The sequence below is a fragment of the Jatropha curcas genome, chromosome 10, assembly GCF_041381405.1.
Source record: "Jatropha curcas cultivar XTBG-Jc1 chromosome 10, XTBG_Jcur_1.0, whole genome shotgun sequence".
In the NCBI taxonomy this organism is placed as follows: Eukaryota; Viridiplantae; Streptophyta; class Magnoliopsida; order Malpighiales; family Euphorbiaceae; genus Jatropha; species Jatropha curcas.
This window is the reverse complement of record NC_143160.1, coordinates 20,967,946-20,989,622: the sequence shown is the minus strand read 5'-3', so window position 1 is coordinate 20,989,622 and position 21,677 is coordinate 20,967,946. Positions and strand designations below refer to the sequence as shown.

At 35.6% G+C, this 21,677-nt stretch overlaps 1 non-coding gene and 1 pseudogene across 1 annotated transcript; one reads left to right on the top strand and one right to left on the bottom strand.

Annotated features, from left to right (window-relative positions):
• Positions 1 to 9,298: 9,298 nt before the first annotated feature.
• LOC149493248 (uncharacterized) overlaps positions 9,299 to 21,677 on the top strand; it is a 35,376-nt pseudogene continuing 22,997 nt past the window's right edge.
• On the bottom strand, positions 13,165 to 13,271 carry LOC149493249 (small nucleolar RNA R71). Its single transcript, XR_016318625.1, has one exon. It is a non-coding gene; the product is annotated as a small nucleolar RNA R71 (small nucleolar RNA).

Below are 21,677 nucleotides of genomic sequence, written 5' to 3'. Positions count from 1 at the left end.
TGCATGCTTGGATGTTGTTTTGATCCATGTTCTAATGTTGTCTTTTTGTTTTGAAATGATTGGATGCATACAAGTTGAGCAAAGAACCCAATTACATAGAAAAAGAAAGTCCAAAAATGCAGGAAAAACCAAGTCGCGAGCGCGCCTGTGGAAGTCGCGAGCGCGAGATGCAGAAAATAAGAGACAGTGTGTTATCAGGCACAAGTCGCGATCGCGTACTTGAAAGTCGCGAGCGCGTAGTGTGCCAAATGAGAGACAGTGAGTTTTCATGCCAACTATGCGAGCGCGCACTTGAGAGTCGCGATCGCGTAATATGCCAATTGAGAGTCAGAGAGTTTTCATGCCAATTACGCGAGCGCGCAGTGCAAGTCGCGAGCGCTTCCAGGCCAAGGGCCAACTTCGCGATCGCGTCTTGCAAGGTCGCGAGCGCGAGAGGAGCAAAATGAGAGTCAGTGAGTTTGAAGTGGAAGTCGCGCGCGCGCAGTGCAAAGTCGCGAGCGCGCGACGTGCTTCCAGCCTACGCAGTGCCAGGTCGCGACGCATTTCCAGCCTGCGCAGTCTGCGCTCTTTTGGTCATATCTCTCAATATACAAATCCAATTTGGGTGATTCAAAAACCCATGCAAAGCTAACACATAGAGGAACAAATAACTCTTCTATGACACTTCCTAATTCCATCATTAACTGGGGTCAAAATCAAGATGAAGTCCTCCCCTGTTTTCAACATAAACTCAATACCTCCCCTGTTTTCTCACCACTACCATTCTCCAACATGAAACAATATATTGTCTCAATAGCAACACACCACACAAATTCTCATGCAAAGAAGATGATAAAAATCAAGAGATATCAAACCTTTACTCCAAAAAGCTTGAGCTCTGTTCTAGCTTCTCTTTTCTGCACCTTTTGAACTCCCTTCTCCTATACACATCAAAATTCTTACAACTTATCTACAATATAACACAAGTAGAGACTGAATAACATAAAGCTGCAAGTAATTCTACTTACTAGGAGAAAATTGAGGTTGCCTAATGGGATGGAGAAGTAAAGGAAATGAAGGAGATGAAGAAGATGGCGATAAAGATAAACAAGGGAAAGTAAAATGATGATTACGGGTAAGTCATCACAAAATCAAGATAAATGATGGAAACTTACTACATGGTACCTCAAGTGGGTAAAAGCTACAACTTGATACTCAAGCTTGTTCTTTTAATGCCATTAAATCCTAATCCTTACACTTTGCTCTTTATCTCTCAATCAAGTAAGTCCACTAATAATCCCATTCTACCCCAACTGGGTTTGGTTCAACTCGACTCAACTCAATGCAAGACTCGACTCAATGCAAAGACTCAACTCGGTAGGATGTCACAATTCTCCCCTCCTAAATAAAAACTTCGTCTCGAAGTTTACCTGTTGTGAACAACTGCGGATACTGTTGTCGCATGGTTTCTTCAGATTCCCAAGTTGCTTCTTCTGTCTTATGATTCCTCCAAAGAACTTTTACCAATGCTATTTTCTTGTTCCGCAGTTCTTTCATTTCTCTTGCTAGGATCTGAACTGGTTCTTCTTCATAAGTGAGATCCGGCTGAATGTCAATCTCTTCTGCTAATAACACATGTGATGGGTCTGATCGGTATCTCCTTAACATTGATACGTGAAAGACATTATGAATCCGATCTAAGGTTGAAGGTAATGCTAGGCGATAGGCCAATGGTCCGACACGTTCAACAATCTCGTATGGACCAATGAACCTAGGGCTAAGCTTACCCTTTTGTCCAAACCTTAGGATCTTCTTCCATGGTGAAACTTTCAGAAATACTTTATCACCGACCGAATACTCAATATCCCTTCTCTTTAAATCAGCATAAGACTTCTGTCGATCACTTGCTTCTTTCAGCCGTTTTCTGATAATCTCCACTTTCTCTTCAGTTTCTCTAACCAAATCTGGACCCAAAATCTTCTTCTCACTAAGTTCTGTCCAACACACAGGTGTCCTGCATTGTCTACCATACAATGCTTCATATGGTGCCATTTTAATGCTCGATTGGTAGCTGTTGTTGTAGGCAAATTCCATGAGAGGTACATATCTGTCCCAACTGCCTTCAAATTCTATGACACATGCTCTCATCATGTCTTCCAGGATCTGAATGACTCTCTCTGATTGGCCATCTGTTTGAGGATGAAATGCAGTGCTGAAATGCAATTTCGTTCCTAATGCTTCCTGCAGTTTACCCCAAAACTTCGATGTAAACCTTGGATCACGATCAGATATAATGGATGATGGAACTCCATGTAGTCGAACTATTTCTCTAACATAAATTTCGGCTAACTTGGCTAGAGAATAGTCCATCCTAATTGGTAAAAAGTGTGCAGATTTAGTTAATCTGTCCACAATCACCCATACTGCATCATGCTTCCGCTGCGTCTGAGGTAATCCAGTAACAAAATCCATCGTGATCTGATCCCACTTCCATGTTGGCACTGTTATTGGATGAAGTAACCTAGATGGCAGTTGATGTTCTGCTTTTACTTGTTGACATGTTAAACATCTTGTTACAACATGTACAATATCGTTCTTCATGCCCGGCCACCAATAGCCTTTCTTCAAATCTTGATACATCTTGGTACTACCGGGATGCATTGTATATGGACTGTTATGAGCTTCATGCAGAATCCTTTGTCTAAGCTCTCCTGTCTGCGGTACAACAACTCTGTCTTCATAGAATAAGACTCCACTGTTATCCAATCTGAATTTCCCACCATGATCTTCCTGTACTTGTTTCACCCATAGTACTGTTTGTGCATCTTTCTTCTGTGCTTCTGCAACTTCCTGAACCCAAGATGGCTGTATTTGCATCTGTGCTAGAATCACTCCCTGCTGTTGCAACTCCATGCGAATTCTCATTGCTTTCAAAGCAAACAATGATTTCCGGCTAAGGGCATCAGCTACCACATTAGCTTTGCCCGGATGGTAATTAATGACATAATCATAATTAGCCAGAATCTGCATCCACTTCCGTTGTCTTGAATTCAAATCTTTCTGTGTTGGTAAATACTTTAAACTTTGATGATCCGTGTAAATGTGACACTTTTCACCATACAGATAATGCCGCCATACTTTGAATGCTAGAACAATAGCTGCCAGTTCTAAATCATGGGTTGGATAATTCAATTCATGTGGCTTTAACTGTCTGGAGACATAAGCTACCACCTTCCTGTCTTGCATAAGTACACATCCTAACCCAATATGAGAAGCATCACTGTAAATCTCAAAGTCTTTACCTGACACTGGCTGGGTCAACATTGGTGCTTCAGTCAACTTTTTCTTCAAAGTGTCAAAACTCTGCTGACATCTATCATCCCATTGGAATACAACTGCTTTCTTCAATAATCTTGTTAAAGGTGATGCATTAAACTTAATCCTTTCAGGCAGAGTTTCTCCCCTGAATTGATTTATTTCATTAATCACTATTGAGAGAAGGGTTTTTGATATAAAAAAGGTAATAAATTACATGAAAATAATAACTTGATGCGGAAGCTATATGGTTTGACTCATGAGGGGCTTTCATAAGTTAATGACCTTAGGTTATGAATTCACAAAACAAACCATAAAACTTAATGATTTAATTCATGTTTGATTGCACTATTGGAAGATAAGCAATTAGACCGGGTTAAAATAGCTAACAATATATTGGGAGAGCTTGTTAGTGATTTTAGGGTTGTTTCCCCTATTTGAACAATTAAAATTGATTAATAAACTAATAAAATAAATTGGAAGAATTAAGTGAAATCAAAATCCCTAGTAGCTTTTAATCCTTGATTCTTTTAATTAAAAAAATTGCCTTTGTTTTCTTCTTATTCTCTTTTATTCACTGAAGTTAGTTTCTTAAGATAATTTCCCTAAATTGCCGTCTAAAAAATAATAGATTAATATAATTTTGGTACTTGGTATACAATCCCTGTGGATACGATACTCTTCTCATTTTATATTACTTGTTGCGATTTCGTACACTTGCTAAAATCACTGTCAATGTACAAGCAATCAGCGCAATGTGCAAGTTTCCACCTAATTATATATATGTTTCAAAATTTTTGAAAAAATATATTGAATTAAATCATAAAAAAAAAGCTACAATTTTTTCGAAAATTCCTAAAAAAATATATATTTTTTATTTAGAAAAATAAATTTATGGAAAATTAAAAATTTGAGATGCTTAATTATAAATATGTATATATATTTAAAATATTTTTAAAAATATTTCTAATCAAATGATAGAAACACAAAAAAGAATATTAAAATAAAAGGAATATATTTTTTCTTTTTCCTTATGACTCCATCTAAAATATTTTTAATTACAATTACATAATAAAATTAAATATTTAAGAAATAAAATTGAAAAAGAAAGATGTGAATTTTTCAAATACATGATTATGATATATATTTATTTGAAAAATAAATTTAAAAATAAAAATCTAAAAAAATTTTGAAAAACTTAGTTATCTATATGTATCTATCTATTTAAAAAAACTTTTTAAAGAAATATCCAATCAAATTATATATATATATATATATATGAGTTAAAAGTTTTTAGTTGGGTATGACTAAAGTTATTTTAAAATATCTTAAATTTCACTATACATATTATTAAAATCTCATTATTCTCCCTCATTCTCATATTTATATAATAATATAGATTATAGTATAATTATTTTTATAAAATTTTGAAAATTTTATTTTGAACTAATTTTTAAGTGAAATTGTATATGACTTAAATTTATTAGGAAAACGATGAATAGATTGAAAAATAATTTTGCATCTTCTTTTTGTTTTATTTTTATTTTTTGCTATAAAAATGTTTATTTTAAAAAGAAAAAAGAAAAATTCAGTTGAACTGAATTTGAGTTTACTGGTGTTGAAAATAATTATATGTTTTCACTTGGATTATTTTCTTCAATTTTTAATAATTAAATTTTTAAATGAGAAAAATAGATGTGTTGACGTGGGTGGGATGAAATTTAAATTTAAATTATCCTACAATTAAATGTTGAATGACCAATTTAAGCCAAAAAAATCTATTAAATTTAGTGGAATTAATTGAAAAAATTTAGGACCTAATTTAATAATTTAATTTATAATTTAAAATATATACTACAAATACATATGAACACAATTTGTAGTATATATTAAAGAAATTGTTTGGACTATAACTAAACTATAGATTGCTCTAAATAATTTGACTTTGAAGATTTTGTAAATCAAATTAAATTTTTTAAAATTGACTTGATAATAATTTTCCCAATTAAATTATCTTATTCACTATATTAATCATCAAGAGATATCATACGTCCCCAAGGACAACCTAAAGCGAACCTACGGGTTGTGGTTCAGTTGACAACGCAGGCTGGGTATGTGGGAAGAGCTCTTAGATTTAATTTCCACTAAACACACCTGCAAGGAGGGGCGAAGAGCTTTAACTGTGACTAAGTCCCGAGCTGAATTTAGTCGGTTCCCGATAATAGGGGTCGAGATAACGATGGTTTACACAAAAAAAAGACAACCTAAAGTGAGGTGGAAAAAAAATATAAAAATGTGAGAAATATCTTTATTATATAAGTTATTTCAATTTTTAACATATAAAAATAGGAGGAATATTACCTACAATTACTCTTTCAAGTGGTTATCTAACAAACTCTTTTTTTATTGATTAAAATAAGTTAATTATTTTTGAAGATATTTTATGTAGTGTTAAAATACATAATAAATTAATTTAAATAGAGTTGACAAATTGTCTTAAAAATAATTAATTTACTTCAACCATAGAAATAAGATTATTAGACACCCGTTTGAAAGAGTGACTATATATATATATATAAAAGGTTGACTCTTAAGTAAATGCATCCTTCAAAAGCTCCTGACTGGGATGGTATGTCTCATTTATTCTTTTAAACTTTTTGGTATGTCATAGGCATAGATGTCGAGGATAAATTTTTATCGATCCTTAATAATACGGTATCCCTAGAATCCTTGAACTATATTTTTATTACCCTTATTCCTAAGATTAAAAGTCCTAAATCCACTAAGGACCATAGACCTATTAGTTTGTGTAATGTAGTTTTTAAGTTATACTAAGGTTCTAGCTAATAGATTTAAGTTTATTTTCCCCTCTATTATTTGTGATACTCAGCCTGCTTTTGTTCCCAGTATGCTTATTTTTGATAATTCGCTCATTGCATTTGAAGTTTTTCACTCTATGCAAAATAAGAGAACTGGAAGGGTTGATTTGCTTTGAAATTGGACAATAGTAAGGCTTATAATAAGGTAGAATGACATTTTTTGCATAATGTGATGTGCAAAATGGGTTTAAATTCTCACTGGATTGAGTTAAGTATGCGGTGTGTTACATAAGTTTCGTACTCTATACTTATTAATGGGAACCGCAGGAGAAATTTTTTTCCAAGAGGGGTCTCCACTATGTCCCCTTATTTGTCCTTGTTGTGTGCTGAGGTATTTTCAAGTCTGATCAGGAAAGCAAAACATAATTTACTAATCCATGATGCTAAAATCTGTAGAGGTGCCCTTTCTATTTCTCATTTATTTTTTACAGATGATAGCATCATTTTTGGGAGAGCAAATCTCAAATAAGTGGAGGTGGTGGCTAAAATTATTGCGGATTATGAGAGAGCTTCGCAGCAGAAAATAAATTGTAGAAATCGAAGATTTCTTTTAGTCCAAGCACACCGAGGGATATGATTGATTTAGTCAAGACCAAGTTGGGGTATGGGAGATCTAGTAGCAATCGAAATATTTGAGAATTCGAGCGGTAATTGATTGTAGCAAGAAACTAGTTTCCAATCGCTTTATGATAAAGTTGCTCACAAATTAAAAAGTTCGAATGAAAAATAATTATCTCGCATTAGCAAAGAGATTCTTCTAAAAGCCATAGCTCATGCGATTCCTAATTACGCTATGACTAGTTTTTTGTTCCCTATGAAGACCTGTAAGTGGATTGAGTGTGTGTGATGTGATAAAGTCACCACCTTAATTTGTTTTTGTTTTCGGGGAAAAACTAAGAAAAAACCCTGTGATGGACTTCATTTTCAGTTTGCTCTAAGGATAAAATGCACAAGCCTCGAATTATTAGATTTGGGGACTAGGTTTTTAGCTTCTTTTCAAAATGAATCAACAATTTGGGTCATAATTAAGAAATCAAAAGCATTGTTTTGCACGAATGTCAGTTTATTGATGCATGAACAAACTTAAAATGCATGGCAATATCAGGAATATAGGGCATTAAAACTAATAAAAGGAATAAAGGGTGTAATTCGAAAGAGAGTCTGACTCTAGCCTCATTTATTGAGGACTTTAGGTCATGCGATACATTCTCCTAAATACCGACCAGTCAGTTTGGTCAGGGGCCCGCTGCCTAGACTGAAATCCGTAAGTATACCTTTGTACCTTGTTTGTTTGAGCATCAGGACACAAGAAGTTCTACCATCGATTATGATAGTTGGGTTTTGAAGGTGCTACTCGGAGAGTGAGGGCTTATAGGATGCCGGATGGACTGGGATTTTAGTTTGAAAACTGGTTTTGTTGGTTTTGTCGAACGGACCGAGCCTGTGTGCCAGACGGACCAAGCTTCACTATAAAAAAAAAAAAAGTGAAATTGCGATCGATTTTAGCTACTCAAAACGGTAGCAAATTTATGACCATCTTGCGATGGATTGCCATCAATTTTTAATTAAAAAGAAATTGGTATTTTGATGTCCAAATAGCGACCGAGGATGACCAGATTGCGATGGAGTTGGGACGAATTTTTTATCAATCGCTAATATTGCCATTCAATTTTTACCGTATTTTATTGCATCGAATTTGCGAGACAGTTGCGACGGATTTTTATTAGTTAATTTTTTTTTTTTTTTACTTTGCGACATACAATATTTAGGGCTTTAAAATAAAAAATTTCTCCTGCAACGCGACAAATAGTTCTAATTTCTTTTTTACCCTGTTTTATTCTTTGCCTCCTGAGCGATTGCCATTCTGTCATCGCTGCTTGTTGCCGGAAGGGAGAGCCACTTACCGTCGCCATCATCGGCAACCGTATCCTGGTTGTGCGTCGACAGGTATTTTTTTCCCTCGTCTCTTGTTATATATATATATATATATATATATATATATATATGTTTACTGTGTGTGGTTTCTCTCTTTTGTTTGGAGTTTGTTCTTTCTTCTGCTGCTTCTTAAAACAGAAAAAGAAAAGCAAAAGATTTCCATATTTGGTGTTTGTCATAGTGTATAATCATAGCCCCACGATACTTTTTCTCTTTGATTTATATATATGTCTTCACTGTCAACAAACAAGCAAAAACAATCAATTTGGTTAACTAATTTTTAACCTTTATTTATTACTTTATTAACTGTTTTTACATATTTATAATTAATGATATTGTAATAAAGCTTTCGATCATGATATTGTGGGTAAACCAAAACTATTCTTGTATTCAATGAAAAAAACTGAAGAATTTAAACTCTTGCTTTCCATAATAATGAATCGGCAGAAATCAGAAATTAGGAGTCAAACACAATTTAAGTTTGAATGTAAAATATTCTAATAAAAGTCTTGCTTTCCCATTATTATTTAGTTGACTTGGTATCCAATTCTTAAAATTAGGAGGTCTTGATAATCCAGCATTGCCAAGTCTTGAAGCCATCTTGAGTGGTTACAGAAGCTTAATCACAAATATTGCATAAAATAGGTACGAAATTATACCAATTTGGAAAAGCATTGGAACAGTCAATAGCAATAGATTTACTTGTTTTCAACCATAGGAAAGTGGACAATTTATTTTTTTAGAAAGGTTTTCCAATCCAATTAATTGCATCTAAGTCTAGCTATATGTTATGGGAAAAGTTCTAAATATAAATTGTTTCCAAAACTATATATTACAGGTTTCTGTAAAAATTGTATTGTAAAAATTTATATTCCAAAGTCTATTATTAGCTATAATAACGAAGTCTATTATTCCAAAGTCTATGGTCAATATTCAATATGATTATTTCATTAGTAATTTTGTTTTTTTAGGACTATTATTGGAATGTGTATTCTTTAATTGCTAGAGATTTTGATTCTTTTAGATAAGTATTTTATATTTTCATTATCTGAGAGAGTAGTTTTTTGTATCTTATATATTTTGATTCTTTTAGGTAAGAATTTTTTATTTGAGAATGAAATGTGAATATGATTTTCCACTTGCATTAAACAATAAAAATGTATTCTATATTTGTGTTGTGGTGGTGGAATTGGGACGTTTGTTTGAATTGGAGGCCTAGTAGTGGCTATAATGTTCTTTGGAGAATGGTGTTGGATACATGAAGTTTGCAATTGTTTTCAATTTAAATTTGACACATTTACAGGGAGGTGCAGCCGAAATTTTTGTTCCGTTAACTAAATGATTTATGAATATTATATAATGTACTTAGGAATACATTACCAACAAAAAAACAAATGCGAAGTGAGCAGGAGTGGATGTATAGGAGGTACGAGGTGAATGAGATACTTAGAAAAGAATTCTCACTAGGATTGGAATTGTTTATACAGTTTGCAGTTAGCAATTTGAGTTATATGGATGGTAGCAAATTGAGGTGTCCATGTAAGCATAAAAAATGTCAAAACAGAGCATTCTTTGATGTCGATACAGTCAAGCTTCATTTATGCAAGAATCGCTTTGTGGACAACTATTATGAATTGATATTTCATGGTGAAGCTAGGGTTTCTAGTGATTCTAGTCGACTGCATAATATATCATCTATTGGTCAGCTACCTGAATATGAGTCAAATCCAACTTGGCAATATAATGATATGGTTATCGATGCTGCTGGGCTAGAATTTCATTGGGAGAATACAGAGGAATCGCCTAACTCTGTGGTGTAGAAGTTGTTTGAAATGCTAAGTGCGGCTAACATTGAAATATGGCCTGGGTGCAGAAATCATTCAAAAGTATCTATGGTGGCATAATTGTTGCATATGACGTTAGAGCACCACTTCTTAGAAATGTGTTTCGATGATTTTGTTCAGTTAATGAAAGAACTGCTACTAGAAGATAATTCTATGGTGGATAGTTTTTACCATACAAAGAAATTTGTTCGTGGTTTAGGACTACATGTGGAAAAGATTGATTGTTGTTGGATTAACTGTATGATATACTGGGGCATTGACTCTGACTTAAGAGTTTGTAAGTTCTATAATCTTCCTAGATTTCAAAGGTGGGGTCAGGGGACTAGGAGAGTATAAGAAGAGATGGCCTTCAAGAAGATGTATTACTTCCCTTTGATTCCTCATCTTCAAAGGCTATATGCATCTAATGCGACAACTAAACACATAAGATGGCTCGCTGAGCATCAATCTCAGGATAATGTGACTTATCCGTTAGACTCTAAAGCATGGAAACACTTTGATAATCATCATCCTATGTTTGCTTTTGAGATCAGAAATGTGAGATTTTGGCTTTGTACGGATGGGTTTCAACCGCTCAATCAATTAAGCCAACAATATTCCTTATGGCTTGTGATTGTAACACCCTATAATCGACTGCCTATGAATGTATATGAGAGATGAGCACATATTTTTGTTTGTAATTGTACCTGGCCCAACTAATCCAAAGTATAACATAGATGTTTTTCTGTAGCCTTTGGTCACCGAATTGAAAGATTCATAAAAGTCGGGGGTTGAAACGTTCGACATTTCGACAAATCAAAATTTTTTACTTCGAGTAGTTTTGCTTTGGACAATTAGTGATTTTCCCGCACTAGCAATGTCATCTGGTTAGAGTATGATAGGTGTTAGTTTTATAATATTTTTAGTATAGTTTTTATTAGAAATTTTAGTAAATTTTATCACTTAGATTTGTTTTTAAATTCATTTTTAGTATAATTTTGTTCAAAGCTTCCTTGAATCATAACTCGCTTGATCTGAGAGAAATTTGCAGGGTTTTGGCACAGAAAAGGGCATTACAAGGCAAAATACTCAGCCTCCAGCACACGCAGCCCGTGCTAAAAAGCACACCCATGCTAAAAACTAAGGAAAATCATGGGAGAGTCAGGAGTGAGCACGCCCTGAGTCGTGCTAGAAGGCACGGCCGTGCCCAGAAGAAACTCAGGGCGTGCCAGCCTAGCACGCCCATGACAAATTCTACCTAGGAAGGATAGAGACAAGAACGCCTAGCCTGTGCCTGCCTAGCATGCCCCGTGCTCAACCATCCAAAGTTCCAGACTTAAGCACACCCAAGCCGTGCATCGTGGCACGCCCGTGCTTCGAAGGCAGAACTGGCGTGAACTAAAAACGCAAATCAATCCTTTTCTCACATAAGCCCACCTCGGATAGTTTCCTAAACGTACTAAACAAGATCTAGACCTATTTTGGAAGAGAAAGGAGTCCTAAATAAGAAGAAATCCAAGGCCTAAACAGTCATGATCTCCTATAGAAGATTTTGTACTTAATAAGGATTCTATTTCCTAAACGGAGTCAAATTTGCCTTCAGGAGCTCTATATAAAGAGGGGAGCTTTTCATTGATGGGGTATCTCGTTTTTAGGCTGTTTTCTGCATAATTCTCTCTCTCCCAAAGATTTCAAGCATCCAAGATTTGTGCCAAGATTCAAGGAAGCCATCCACATAGCTGTGATCTAGTTTTATCTCTAAACTCTTAATCTTGTTTTCTTTTTCATTACTATTACTGATTATGAAGATTGATTCAAGTATTACTGAGTTTTATTTAATTAACATGTCCAGCTAAACTCTTATACTAGGGATTTGATGTAACTTAATTCGATTCCAATTTATAATATTAGATTTGTTTTTCATTGTTCTTGTTACAATTTATTATTAAGCTTAAAGCTTTCAGGCATAATTCTTTCCCCTGGATTGAACTATTTCAATAATCACTATCGGGAGAAGGGTTTTTGATATGAAAACGATAATAAATTACTTGAGAATAATAACTTGATGCGGAAGCTATATGGTTTGACTTAAGGGGGGGGTTTTCATAAGTTAATGATCTTAGGTTATGAATTCACAAAACAATCACAAAACTAAATGATTTAATTTATGTCTAATTGTGCTATTAGAAGATAGGTGATTAGACTAGATTAGAATAGCTAACAATACATCGGGAGAGCTTGTTAGTGATTCCATGATTGTTTCTCCTACTTGAACAATTAAAATTGATTAACGAACTAATAAAATAAGTTGGATAGAATTAAGTGAAATCAAATTCCCTAGTACTTTAAATCCCTGATTTCTTTTCACCTAAATTTTATTGCTTGATCTCTTTCTATTTTTACTTTCAAATTTAATTTCCTTACAACAATTCTCTCTTATTGTCGTTTAAATAATAAAAGGTTAACATAATTTTGGTACTTGATATACAATCCCTGTGGATACGATACTCTCTTACTCTATATTACTTGTTGCGATTTCGTACACTTGCGAAAATCACTGTCAAGTTTTTGGCGCCGTTGCCGGGGATTGGTGTTATCAATATCAATACGAATTACCCTATTGTTAATTTAGATATTCTTTTATTTTTATTTAATTTTCTTTTAAGAATTATTTCAGGTGTTTTATGTAAAGAAGATCGAGAAGGATTGAACCTCTAGTCTTTGATCCAAAAATTAAAAGAACTTATCATAAGCACAACGCTGCAAGAAGAGCACGGGATACAAAACCCGAACAACAAGCAAACATGGCCAACGAAAACAAAAACTTAAATGAAAACCTAATTGGACCTCCACTTCAACATCCGGTCCGTACCTTGCGAGATTACACAACACCTAATCTGAATGGGACAACCTCAAGTATTACAAGACCTAGGGTGGAAGCTAATAATTTTGAGATTAAACCCGCAACTATCCAAATGCTCTCCACCTCGATCTAATATGGGGGTTTGCCTAGTGAAGATCCTAATGCCCATATCACAAATTTCCTGGAAATTTGTGATACTTTCAAACAGAATGGTGTCTCTGAAGATGCAATCAAATTAAGACTTTTTCCTTTCACTCTTAGGGATAAAGCAAGATCCTGGTTACAGTCATGCCCCGCTGGAAGCTTCACAACATGGGAAGAATTAGCTCAAAAGTTTTTAGCAAAATTCTTTCCATCCTCAAAAACCACAAAGCTGCTTAATGAGATAATGACATTTGCTTATCATGATCAAGAGAGCTTGTATGAAGCTTGGGAAAGATTCAAGGACTTGTTGAGAAAGTGCCCACATCACAATTTGCCTAAGTGGTTATAGGTACAAACTTTCTATAATGCATTATCTCCTAACATCAAAATCACTTTAGATGCAGCTACAGGTGGATCCTTTGAAAAGAAAGGAATTGATGAAGCATATGAATTGATAGAAGAGATGGCAAGCAACAGCCATTACCAAAACAATTCCGAAAGAAAAAGAACCGCAGGAGTCTATGAAATAGACGCCATTACAGCACTTAATGCCAAGGTGGATAATATGGTAAGAAAGTTGGACATGTTAACTACTAATCCTGTGAATTCTATTATGCAAGTTTGTGATAGGTGCAATAGACAACATGGAATTGGAGAATGCATAATGGACTCTTTGAATCCACAAACTTTGGATCAAGTAAACTATGTGATGAACCAAGGAAGGAAGAATTACCCTTATTCCAACTCATATGATAACAGATTAAGGAACCATCCTAATCTATCCTATGGTAATCCTAACAATGCCTTGAACGCACCACCAGGTTTCCTTCCTCCAGAAAAGAAATCTCATGATGACCTCCTCAATGCCCTTTCTAAATCGCACATGGATTTCATGAACGAAACCAGAGAAAACCATAAAATCCAGCAGGCTGCGATAAGAAATTTGGAGATTCAGCTAGGACAATTTGCAAACATGATGGCATCTCGACCTCAAGGTACGTTACCTAGCAACACTGAAAAGAATCCAAAAGAGCAGGTGCAAGCCATCACTTTGAGAAGCGGCAAACAATTGGACGAGCCACCAAAGGAAGAAAAGAAAGTGGAAGAATAGAAAAAGATTCCCACCATTGACCTAGAAGAATAAGAAAAGGTAAAACCTTATGTTCCACTGTCCCCTTTCCACAAAGATTAAAGAAAGCACAAGATGACAAGAGCTTCCTCAAGTTTCTGGATGTATTTAAAAAATTGCAAATCAATATTCCTTTTGCTGAAGCTCTTGCTCAAATGCCTAGCTATGCTAAATTCCTAAAAGATATCCTGAGCAAGAAACGAAAAATTGATGATCAAGGAACAGTAATGTTAACTGAGGAGTGGAGTGCAATTATCCAAAACAAATTGCCTCCAAAGTTAAAAGATCTAGGAAGTTTTTCTATCCCTTGCAATATTGGTAATCTTGATTTTGAAAAAGCTTTGGTAGATTTAGGAGCTAGTATTAATCTCATGTCCTATGAAGTTTTTAAGATGCTAGGTATGGGAGAACTCAAACCAACAAGGATGTCTCTACAATTAGCGGATCGATCGATAAAATATCCTAAAGGGATTGTAGAAGACATGCTTGTAAAGGTAGGTACATTCATCTTTCCTGTTGATTTTGTTATTCTTGACATTGATGAAGATAGGGAAGGTTCTTTAATCCTTAGAAGGCCTTTTCTTGCAACTGCAAGAGCATTAATTGATGTTTATGAAGGTAAGTTAACTCTAAGGGTTGGGCAGGAAGAAATTGTCTTTGATGTTCTTAAATCTTGCAAACTTCCTATGGACTATGGAGATTGTTTTCGAATTGATGTTGTTGATGAATGTGTGGAAAACACTTTGCATATTGAAAATAACATTAATGAATCAAGCATCATGAACGAAAAAGAAAATGAACCACCTAAGCAAGAACTGAAACAACTTCCACCTCATTTAAAACATGCATTCTTAGGTGAGAACCATTCTTTTCCTGTTATTATTTCTTCTCACTTAACGCTTGATCAAGAATTGCAGGTTCTACGGAAGCATAAGAAAGCACTAGGGTGGTCAATTTCAGATCTACAAGGGATAAGCCCAAGTGTATGCATGCATAAAATCCTGATGGAAGAAGACTACAAACCTTCAATCAAGCATCAAAGGCGATTGAATCCGAACATGAAGGAGGTAGTCAAGGCTGAAATCATAAAATTCCTGGATGCCGGTATCATTTATCCAATTTCCGATAGTAGTTGGGTAAGTCCTGTCCAAGTTGTTCCAAATAAGGGAGGTATGACTGTTATCTCTAATGAAAACAATGAATTAATCCCCACAAGAACAGTCACAGGTTGGCGTGTGTGCATAGATTATAGAAAATTAAACAAAGCAACACGCAAGGACCACTTTCCCCTACCCTTTATTGATCAAATGCTTGAAAGACTTGCAGGTTATCCTTTTTATTGTTTCTTAGATGGTTATTCAGGATACTTTCAGATACCTATTGCTCCTGAAGACCAAGAGAAAACTACTTTCACTTGTCCTTATGGCACTTTTGCCTATAGGAGAATGCCCTTTGGGCTATGCAATGCCCCTGCAACCTTTCAAAGATGCATGATGTCCATCTTTTCGGATATGGTAGAAAAATGTATTGAAATATTCATGGATGACTTTTTTGTATTCGGTTCCTCTTTCGATGCATGTCTTCATAATTTATCCTTAGTAATGCAGCGATGCGAGGACACTAACCTTATTTTAAATTGGGAAAAGTGTCACTTCATGGTTAGTGAAGGTATTGTCTTAGGGCATAAAATCTCTCAAAAGGGGATTGAAGTGGACAAAGCAAAAATTGAGGTAATTGAAAAACTACCTCCTCCTAACTCAGTGAAAGGAATAAGAAGTTTTCTTGGTCATGCAGGATTTTACAGGAGATTCATCAAAGACTTCTTGAAAATCACAAAACCTCTTTGTAATTTATTAGTTAAAGATGTTCCTTTTAATTTTGACAAAGAGCGTTCAGATGCTTTCAACAGGTTAAAGAAGGAGTTAATCTCAGCCCCTATCATCACTGCACCAGATTGGACTCTGCCCTTTGAGCTCATGTGTGATGCTAGTGATCATGCTATTGGAGCTATTCTTGGACAAAGAAAGGACAAGAAGTTGCATGTTATCTATTATGCCAGTCGCACATTGAATGATGCGCAATTAAATTATGCGCCTACTGAAAAAGAATTGCTAGCTATTGTTTTTGCTTTTGACAAATTTAGGGCATATTTAATTGGAGACAAAACAATAGTTTACACAGATCACTCAGCCATCAAATATTTGCTAGAAAAGAAAGATGCCAAACCGAGACTAATTCGTTGGGTGCTTTTATTGCAAGAATTTGATCTAGAGATTCGCGACAAAAAAAGAGATTCGCGACCATCTTTCCAGGCTAGAATTGGGGGAAGAAGATACAAGCAAGCTACAAATCAATGAAAGCTTTTCCCATGAGCAACTTCTACTATTGGCAAATACTCAAGCCCCCTGGTATGCTGATATAGTTAACTATCTTGTTTGCAAAATTCCTCCTTCCAATTTTTCATACTAGCAAAAGAAAAAGTTTCTTCATGATATCAAATACTACTATTGGGAGGAGCCCTTCTTGTTCAAATATTGCAGTGATCAGCTATTCCGGCGATGTATTCCGGAAGCTGAAATGGAAAGTGTCCTTAAATTCTGCCATTCAATGGAATGTGGAGGTCACTTTGGAGCAAACAAGACAGCAGCGCCTATATTAGAAAGTGGTTTATATTGGCCTAATCTATTTAAAGATGCTTTTAACTATGTTCATCTTTGTGATCGTTGTCAAAGGTTAGGTAATATTTCGAAGAGACATGAGATGCCCTTAAATAGCATCCTTGAAGTCGAAATCTTCGATGTTTGGGGTCTGGACTTCATGGGACCTTTTCCACCATCATACTCCAACCAATACATTTTAGTAGCGGTGGACTACGTGTCAAAGTGGGTAGAGGCTGTTGCTCTTCCAAGTAATGATGCCAAAAGTGTAATGAACTTTATCAAGAAAAATATTTTTACACGTCATGGCACTCCCAGGGCAATAATCACGGACGGAGGTAAGCATTTTTGCAATAAATATTTAGATTCCCTTGCAAAATATGGTATTACTCATCGTGTAGGTACTGCATATCATCCTCAAACAAGTGGACAAGTAGAGGTCACAAACAGAGAAATTAAAAAGATCCTGGAAACCACTGTTGGACAATCAAGGAAGGATTGGTCCAAAAAGCTAGACGATGCTCTATGGGCCTACAGAACTGCATTCAAGACACCTATAGGTATGTCTCCATATCGCATGGTTTACGGTAAGGCTTGTCATCTTCCTGTTGAATTAGAGCATAAGGCGTTTTGGGCAATTCGATTTCTTAACTTCAATGCAAAGGAGGCTGGTAAAAAACGACTGCTACAACTGAATATGATGGATGAAATGCGCCTCCATGCTTATGAGAGTGCCAAAATATATAAAGATCGCACCAAACAATGGCACGATAAGCATATTATCATGAGGAATCTAAAGGTAGGCCAGCAGGTATTGCTCTATAACTCTAGACTCCGCCTATTCCCTGGTAAGTTGCGCTCTAGATGGTCCGATCCATTCACAATCAAGGAAATTTTTCCTCATGGAGCCATTGAAATAGTGGATGGTAAGTCAAATCGAAGTTTCAAGGTTAATGCTCAACGTTTGAGAGTTTATCAAAATGACAGCTTTGAGCCCATCAAGAGTACAATCGGTCTTGTTTAACCTGAACTAGGTGAATGCGTCGAGCTTAACGACGTTAAACAAAAGCGCTTGTGGGAGACAACCCATGTTATTTTCCTTTTCAATTTTTGTTCCGCTATTTCTGTTTTAAAATTTCCCAAATTTTTGCCATAATTGTTCTTTTGTTTTAGTAAAATTTTTTAAGGGTCAAGTTAAAATCCATAAGGCAGCACACCCTAGCTGTGCTACATGACACGCCCGTGCCATGATGGGACAAGGTAGCACGCCCAAACCATGTCCCAGGACACGCCCGTGTGCCTTAAGAGATAGAATTGCTTGAGAGACAGAGGCGAGCACACCCTTCCCGTGCCAATCCGCACACCCGTGCCCCATAAAAGAAGGAAAAGTACTTTGAGAGTCAGAAAGAAGCACACCCAGCCCGTGTAATGAAACACGCCCGTGCCAGGTACGCTCCAATTTTTTGCCTTACAGGTCAGAAGAAAGCACGCCCTGGCCGTGCCATTAAGCACGGCCGTGCCACGATTAGACATGCGCATTAAATGGCGCCTCTATTTAAAGAGCACGCTTTAACTGCCCTCACTTCTCTCTCGCACGCCCTAGCCGTCAACTCCTCCTCTCCCAAATTTTCTCTCTTTTTCCTCCCTTTTCTCTCAAATCAAACACCTTCCACACCAAATTTTCACACCCTCATCCTCAATCATGCCTCCTAGATACAAGCATAGCAGACCCGCATCCTCAGTTGCCGTTAGAAAATGGCCGATCGCAAGATCCTCCACTGCCCTCCACCCCCTTCAACGTCTGCGCTTCCATTCGAGTTCGCCTCACCCAAGCAACAAGAAAGGTACAATAAACTATCCCTTTTGCCCTATTTTGCCTAATAGATTCATTAATGAGGCTACTTTAGCGCAAGTGGGTCTTCGGGATGTTGTGACAGAACCACTTAGGCGTATAGGATGGGGAAAATTTCTTGAGATGAAGGATTTAGTTTATGCACCCTTAACTTTAGAATTTTTGAGTTCTTATTCCTCCTTCATTCGATTTTTACCTACCTCTCCCCCGAGCAAAATTCGCTTGAGGCTACTGGGTAGAAATTTTGAATTATCTGTGAATGAAGCTTCTTAGCCATATTTTCGGGTTCCCCACGGAAAATGCTCAAATACAAATATCTAGTGATTTTAATGCACGTAATACCTGGAACCATTTTACTGATGAAATAAATTATAATTGTAACACCCACCGATTAATCCCGGAGAACCAGACGGTGGATACCACAATCGGTGCCGGAGCACCATCTTATGTCACTATAAAAGCTAGATCACAAATTAGAAGTGGTTAAATTTTCATAAGGAGGCAAGTAATTAACATTTTGTTTTTTTTTTTGTTTTTGTTTTTTTTTTTTTTTTTTTTTTTTTTTTTTACAAAAATAATGTTTAAGGAAATTCCTACGAAAATTTCGCAAGAGTTTCCCCTAAAAATTAACTTGCCACACAAAGAAAATATACACACTTCCAATTTTCTCCAAACCCCCAAAACTCCAATTCAACACAACATACCACAAGCACTTCTAATTATCCATCAACATACGCATAATATTCGAAATACATTCTTTTCAAGGAATCTATAATCATCATACACCAAAAATATAATAAGATGTTATTTCCTTAAATAATCATAACTCTTAATACATGACAAACTTATTATATCCAACCTTCACAACACAATATTTATATACATGCCAAAAATCACCATTTACAAAATATTCTACCCAAAATGTGATATCTACTCTGATGCTCGTCCTCTGGTCTTGAAGAACACCCTCCGCTCCTAACCTGCGCGTGATAAAAATCAACGCGCTGAGTGGAAGACTCAGTGGTGCTAAATAACCAACAATTTAATTAACAATAATAGCCAAGGCAAAACTTAAATTACTCAACTATATAAATACCGAAATCGCATTCATTTAATTCAAATACTTTGAAAGCAATGAGAAGATTATAAATACAAATATGTCTTCATTCTTTTATAGCAACAATAAAATTTCATTTTTCGTTAAGGCTCATACTCATGCAGAATGAACATAAGCAGATTTGATCGTGGCCTATGTTAGCGCCACCCCCATCACATACTCGTGGCCTATGAAAGCACCACCGTGGCCTATGAAAGCACCACCGTGGCCTATAAAAACACCACCCCCATCACACAAAATCGTGGCCTATGAAAGCACCACCCCATCACACAAATAAGCGCGTCCGCCTATTTATAAGGGCTGATAACCCTAGCATATGATCATAGCTTCACAATAAGAAAATCCATCTCATCATACCACGTCTCAATCATGCATAGTAGAGCCCAAATCAAAATCATTCTTTCATAAAAGCAATAATTCTTAATCAAAACCTCTTCATTTAGTACTCATCAGTTCAAAATTTTTACTCAAAACACTATAGATATATATATACTTAATATAGTATAAAAGTACATAAATCAAGAACTTTTCAGCATTTTCATAAACTTGACTTTTGTTGGGTTTTTAACACATACTTTGAGTTGTGGGTCTCCAAATTGAATGAAATTAGATTCATTAGAAATTTAAGACAAAATGATACAAATGTTCAGAAGGGATGACAGCCCAGATCAAACAGTAAGATAGCAAACAAAAGCTCAGAACACAGACCAACAGATCAGACCTGATTCAGCAGAACCAAGTCCAATGTTTCTTGAATTCCTACTTCATCAAACACTCAAATGAAACCAATCTAGAACGAGAGAATTCTCAAGACACAGGGCAACAACTTTTATGAAGAACTCAGAACCTAATCTTGTCATTATAGTGGTCAAAATGGGCACTCAATTTAGTAATGCATGTGGCCCGACACAACAGAGTCAGTTTGGGTGTTTCAGCCATAAGTTGAGCTATATATCTCCAATTTGGACACAAGAGGATGGGTTGGAAATATAAGAAGTAAAAATATAACTTTTATGAAGAACATAAAACATTATTTTGCCATTTGAGTGGTCAAAATGGACAATCATTTCGGATAGATAGGTAAGACATCATAACAGAACCAGTTTTGGTATTTAAATCATAAGTTGAGCTACAAGTATTGGAATTAGACATAAGAATATGTTTTGGAAAGCTGAGAAATAGAGCTACAACTTTCATGAAGAAATCAGAAACAAATGGGAAGTATAAAGGGGTCAAAAATGAGTTCCAATCCCACGGCAGAACACATCTCACATTAAAATTCAGCAATTTCAACAAAACATACAAAGTTCCCAAAATATATTCAAAACCCTAACCATGTAAAAACAACTTAAACAAGTGAAATTATGATTGCACTAACCTTATTAACAAGCTTGAAAAGCCTTACTCTTTGGCTTTCTCTTTACCCTTTGAGGATGGTTCTCCAACCTCTTCAAAGCATGAAAAATCAACATTACAAGCAAAACTTGACAAAAGAAATAGTTGGAGCATGATTTAATGCATCAATAACATGTCTAAACCATGAATTCTACTTAACAATTCACAAAACTCAAAAACCACAACTTACTTGCTTCAATGGTAACTTCACTTCTCTTTGCTTTTAATCACCAATCTCAACTTCTACTCCTTAATTCTTAAGCATTAAGTCGTATTCTATGGTTTAATTAGGTAGTTTGGTGGTAAATTTGGAGGTAAGAAAATGAAGAAAATGAAAGAAGAAGGAAGAAGATGGAAATGGCGTGGAGAAGAGAAGAGAAGAAAGAAAAAATGTTGTGGTGTTACTTTAAGTGCCAAAGTCAAATTTGACTTCCTAAAATCATGCCAAATGTGTGGCTAAGATCAAGTCCTAAATAATCTCATCCAATGGCTCTAAATATTTCTCAAATAATTCTCTTCTACTTATTATTTAACTCCACCAATTAATTAAATTAACTCCACTAAAATAATTCCTCTAGTATACCACACT